The sequence below is a fragment of the Phyllostomus discolor genome, chromosome 4, assembly GCF_004126475.2.
Source record: "Phyllostomus discolor isolate MPI-MPIP mPhyDis1 chromosome 4, mPhyDis1.pri.v3, whole genome shotgun sequence".
NCBI classification, from domain to species: domain Eukaryota; kingdom Metazoa; phylum Chordata; class Mammalia; order Chiroptera; family Phyllostomidae; genus Phyllostomus; species Phyllostomus discolor.
Genome location: NC_040906.2, coordinates 36604066 through 36609808, shown reverse-complemented (window position 1 = coordinate 36609808; position 5743 = coordinate 36604066). Strand labels below are relative to the sequence as shown.

At 35.3% G+C, this 5743-nt stretch overlaps 1 pseudogene; it reads right to left on the bottom strand.

Moving 5' to 3' along the window:
* Window positions 1-4336: 4336 nt before the first annotated feature.
* LOC114495551 lies at window positions 4337-5011 on the bottom strand (annotated as a pseudogene).
* Window positions 5012-5743: the final 732 nt, after the last annotated feature.

Sequence of the window (5743 nt, the reverse complement as noted above, 5' to 3'; positions counted from 1 at the left end):
TATTTTATTTTTTATTGCTTGTGCTTTGGGGTCATACTTAAGCCATCATTGCCAAATCTAAAGTTTACTTCTATGTTTTCTTCTGAGAGTTTTATAGTTTTAGCACTTACTTTTAGTTTTCTGGTTCATTTTGAATTGATTTTTGTTTGTGGTATGAAGTAAGAGTTGAACTTCTTTTGTTTATGGATGTCCAGCTGCCCCAGCACCATTTATTGAAAAGTCTATTCTTTCCCCCATTGAATAATAGTTTTGGTATGTTTGTAAAAAATGAATTGACCATTAATATGGGTTAATTTCTGGATTCTCCCTTATACTTCTGTCTTTATTACTTCAGCTTTGTAGCATGCTCCCTAACTCTGCTCTTCTTTCTCAAAATTGCTTTGGCTATTTTGGGTCTCCTAAATTTCAATATAAATCTTAGAGTCAGCTTGTCAATTTCTGCATAAAATCTAGTTGGGATTTTGATGGGGATTTCATTTAATCTGTAGAAAATTTGAAGAGTAATGACATTTTAACAATAATAAATTTTACAATCCACAAAAATGACATGTCTACATTTATTTTGATCTTATTTAATTTCTCTCAATGTTTTGCAGTTTTCAGTGTATAGCCTTGCAATTAATTTTGTTAAATTTATAACTTTTATTATTTTTGTAATATTTTTGTAAATAAAATCATTTTGATCATTTGATTTTCAAATTATTACCATATAGAAATGTAATTGATTTTTAATATTAATCTTGTATCCTATAACTTTATTAAACTTGTATATTAATGCTAATAGTCTTTTAAGGGATGCCTTATCTGTAGTATTTATATATATCTGATCTTTGTCCCTGGTTCCTGATACAGAGCTGAAAAACACTTGGAATTTCTTGAGTGATAGGAGTATCTTTTGCTATTCATAAACATATCTGAGTTTTTGATAACAAGGTGACTCATGATGGACCTTAATATAGTTTCGAGGAAGGAGCTAGACTCTCACATGATTAGAGGATTGGATCTTTCAGCCTCACCCCCAACCACTGAAGAGGGGCAGGGGCTTAGGGACTGAGTTCAATTATATGGTCAATGATTCAATCAATCATACCTGCATAATAAAGCCTCAATAAAAAAATGTTTGAACAATGAGGTCTGGACAGCTTCTGCATTGATGAACGTGTCGATGTGCTGTGCAGGTGGTGCTCTTAAAGATGGCATGTATCCTTACCCACCTACTTTTTCCAAATCATCTTCTCTATATGTCTGATCCTGAGTTATATCCCTTATAATAAGTTAGTAGTAAGTATAGAACTTTTTTGAGTTATATTAATTGTTCTAGCAAATTGTTGAATCTGAATGGTGGTGATGGTAACTCCAAATCTGTAGTCTGTGCGGCAGAAAAGTGTGAGTAGTCTGGCAAGCCCACTTGGGGCTGGTGTCTAAAGTGGGGGCAGTCTTGTGGGAGTAAGCTGTTAACTCTGTTAAGTTGTAGGTGTGCACTAACTGTGGGTAGTTAGTGTCAGTATTGAATTGAATTGTTAGACACCTGTTCATGTCAGGGAATAGCTGTAAACTTGTTTGTTAATCCTAATAATCTTTTAATGGCTTCTGTATGATTTTCTACACTCGTGATCTGCAAATAGAGATAGTTTTAGTTATCCTTTTCCAATCAGTATGTTTTTTATTTTGTATTTTTTCCTAATTGCTTTGTCTAGAACCCCCAGTACAATGTTGAATTAAGTGGCAAGAGTGAACATTCTTATCTATTTCCTAATCTTAGCATGATGTTAGCTGTGGGTTTTTTGTAGAAGTCCTTTATTAGGTTGAGGAACTTTCCTTCTATTCCTAGTTTGTTGAGTGTTCTTATCATTAAAAGATCTTGATTTTGTCAACTGCTTTATCTGTGACTATCTAGATGATTGTGCAATTCTTGTCCTTTATTCTATTGTATTGCATTAATTGATATTCAGATGTTAAATAAACTATTCCTGAAGTAAATAAATCTCACTTGGTCATGGAGTGTAATCTCTTTTATATGTCACTGGATTTGGTTTACTAGTACTTTGTTGAGGATTTTGTGTTTATATTCATAAGGTATTGATATACAGTTTTCTTTTTATGTACCACCTTCTTTTGGATTTGGTATCATACTAATGCTGACCTCATAGAATAATTTGGTATGTGTTCCCTCATCTTTTATTTTTTAGAAGAGTATATGAGAGATTGACATTAATTTTTCTGTAAATGTTTGGTAGAATTCACCAGTGAAGCTATCTGGTTCTGGACTCTGTAAAAAGTTTTTTGATAATTAGTGCAATCTCTTTACTTGTTATAGATCTATTCAAATTTTCAATTTCTATTTGAGTCAGTTTCAGTAGGTTTTTTTTCTTTTTTTTTTTTTAAGATTTTATTTATTTATTTTTACAGAGGAAAAGGAGGGAGAGAGAGAGAGAGAGAGAGAGAGAGAGAGAGACATCAATGTGCGGTTGCTAGGGGTTATGGCCTGCAACCCAGGAATGTACCCTGGCTGGGAATTGAACCTGGGACGCTTTGGTTCCCAGCCTGCGCTCAGTCCACTGAGCTACGCCAGCCAGGGAGTTTCAGTAGTTTTTATCTGTCTAGGAATTTGTCCATTTCATCTAAATTATCTAATTTGTTGGCATATACTTGTTCATAGTTTTCATTTTCATTCTTCTGAAATTATTTTCTAACTGCTCTTGTTGGCTTATTTTTTTGATCCATTGGTTATTTAGGAGTGTGTTGTTTAGTTTCTTCATATTTGTGAGTTTCTAAATCTCATAATTATTGATTTTTAATTTTATTCCATTTTAGTTGAAGAACATACTTTGTATTATTTTAATCCTTTTAAATTTATTGAGCTTTGTTTTATGGCCAAACATATGATCTGTCCTGGAAAATGTTTCATGTGCACATGGGGAAAAAATGTTCTGTTGTTGGGTGGAGCATTCTATAGATATCTGTTAGGTTTGGCTGGTTTGTAGTGCTGTTCAAATCTTCTGTTCCTTATTGATCTTCTAATTCGTTCCACAGGTTATTGAGAGTGTAGTATTGAAGTCTACAACTATTATTGTTGATTACTTATTTCTTCCTTCAATTCTGTCAATTTTGCATTATGTATTTTGTGAATCTACTAGGGACATATATTTTATAATTGTTATATATTCCTGGTAGATTGACTCTTTTATTATTATAGGTGTCCCTCCCTTTTTTCTTTTTAATTGTTGTTCAAGTATAGTTTTCTGCCTATTACTCCCATCCCAGCTCACCCTCCCAGCCCTCCCCACCTCACTCCTGTTGCCACCCCCCACTCCTCGTTTTTGTCCATGTGTCCTTTATACTTGTTACTGTAAACCCTTCCCCATTTCCCCTTGAAATTCCCTCCCCTCTGGTCACTGTCCCTGTTTATGTCTACTAACATTTCTTGTTTTAAAGTCTATTTCTTCTGATATTATAATAGCCACTCCAGCACTCTATGGTTGCAGTTTACATGGTCTATTTCTCTATCTATCTATGTATAGATGTATCCTCCTGTAGACAGTGTGTAGACAGTGTATCGTTAAATCTTGTTTCTTTAGCCAATCTAACAATTTATTTTAATTGGATTGCTTAATCCATTTGCATTTAACATATTCACATTTGCATCTATATGCTTATAGTTTGTTAGATATGTTTAGATTTACATCTGTCATTTTGCTTTTTATTTTCTGTATTTCTCATATCTTTCTGTTTCTTTATTTCTTCTCACTATCTTCTTTTGTATTAAATGGATAGATTTTTTAAATTATATTTTTGAGTTATTTTATGAGTTACTTTTTAAATTATATTTTTGTATAGGGCTTACAAGGTACTGCTTAAAATCGACTTCAGATTTATACTAACTAAATTCTAGTGCAGTATAGAAATATATGCTGTCATTACTCCCCTATAGCTTCATGCCTTATCCCTTTTATGTGCTATTATTGTTATAGATATTGTATCAATATATGTTATAAATTCAATAATACATTATCATAATTATTAATTTATATAATTTTATGTCTTTTAAAGGAGCTGTGAGAATAATTGAAAGCAAGTATAAATTTACAGAGTTTGTTGTAGTATTTATGTAAACTTGATTTGTTCCTGTGGATTCAAATTACCATCAACTGGTAGTGACTTTTCACATATTATACTTCTCAACTACAGAATTTCCATTTGCTTCTTTCCTATAATTTTCATTTTTATATTACCTCTTTGATGAGACAAGGTCATCATGGCTTCCTTCTTTCTCTCTCTCTCAGAGGTTTTATTGGTCAGGGGAAAAGGGAGGTAGGCAACCCCTGCCTCCTCCTGAGGGTACCAAAAGCCCTCACTGTTTCTCATTGCCATTGATGGGGAGGTTCACATGTTCAGTGGAGGCTGGGAAAGCCTTGAGCTTGGGCCCAGTGCTGAGGAATGTCACATAGGCCTAGAGCAGGGAAAAGGAGTCCAGGTAGGCGGTGGCCAGATTTGGTGATTCAACAGCAAGTCCAGCAGGTTTCTAGTTCACAAAGGATAGCTGGTATCTCATAATTAAAGTCTGGCCACCTGCTTCTGGGACTGCAGGGTCTCAAAAGTCTTCAGGTGCCCAGGCAGTTCTTTCACATAGCCTTCCTTGCCTGCCTCGTAGTTGGTGTAGATGAGAGTCGTGTATTTGCAGTGGAGGTCCTTTATGCCATCATTCACCATATCTACCAGGGCTACCTCTTGCTGGTCCTTCCCATACAGCCCAAGGGAGTGTCCTAGGTGATACAGGATGACATTAGACTGGTATAGGGTGAGGTCTTCATCCTGAACCTGGGCAGCTGCCCACACAGACAGGAGGACTTGAGTAAGCCTGTACTCACCACTAAGACTCACTGAATCTCCTTAGTCACCACCTCCTCCTTCCAGCTCTGGCCCGGTCAGCCAGCACCATGTTCATGGCCTCACAGTGCCCTCAAACAAGGGAGTAGACAATGGTGTAGGATGGCATGGTTGGAGTGTACACAAAGACAGTGGAAGCAGCAGACCTCCCATCATAGCTTCCTTTAATAGATTAAGCATGGTTTCCTTTAGTTCCTGAACATGTTCATAAAAACTGCTTTAAAGTGTTTGCTAAGTTCAAGATCTAGGCCCCTGAGAGGCAGTTTATGTTGCCTTCTTTTGTCCTGTGTATTGATCACATTTTTCCTATTTCTTTGCATGTCTCATCTTTTTTTTTTTAATATGGAAATTTTAGATAATATGTTCTAACAACTCTAGATTGTTATTTCCCTTGGAGCCTAGGGATTTGTGTTTAGTTTCTTTTTTCTTGGTGATTAGTTTATTTGTTTGATGACTTAACTCTGTGAAGTCTATTTTCCCTGTAGTGTGCTATCTCTGATATCCCTGATTGGATTTTTTACTCTCATCTCCTTATTTTATCCTTGCTTTTTATCTTGTATATCTATCAGTTATTCCTGGGTCATCACAAACACTTATTGTTTAAATGCTGTGCTTTAACACTCTGAGCAAGTTAGATTTTTACCCCTTACTATTTATCAGGTGTGTGTGTGTGGCTTGTAGGTTGCAAAGATAGTTTGAGAAGTTTACAGTTTTTTACCCAAATTCAGCCAGGCACTAGTACCTGAAGAGTTCCCTTTCATATCATTCTTGGGATGGTGTAACCTTGGACAGGCACACAGTCTTTCAGATTGCCAGAGATGTCATTTTAATTTTAATTCTGGCTTTATAGGAGTTG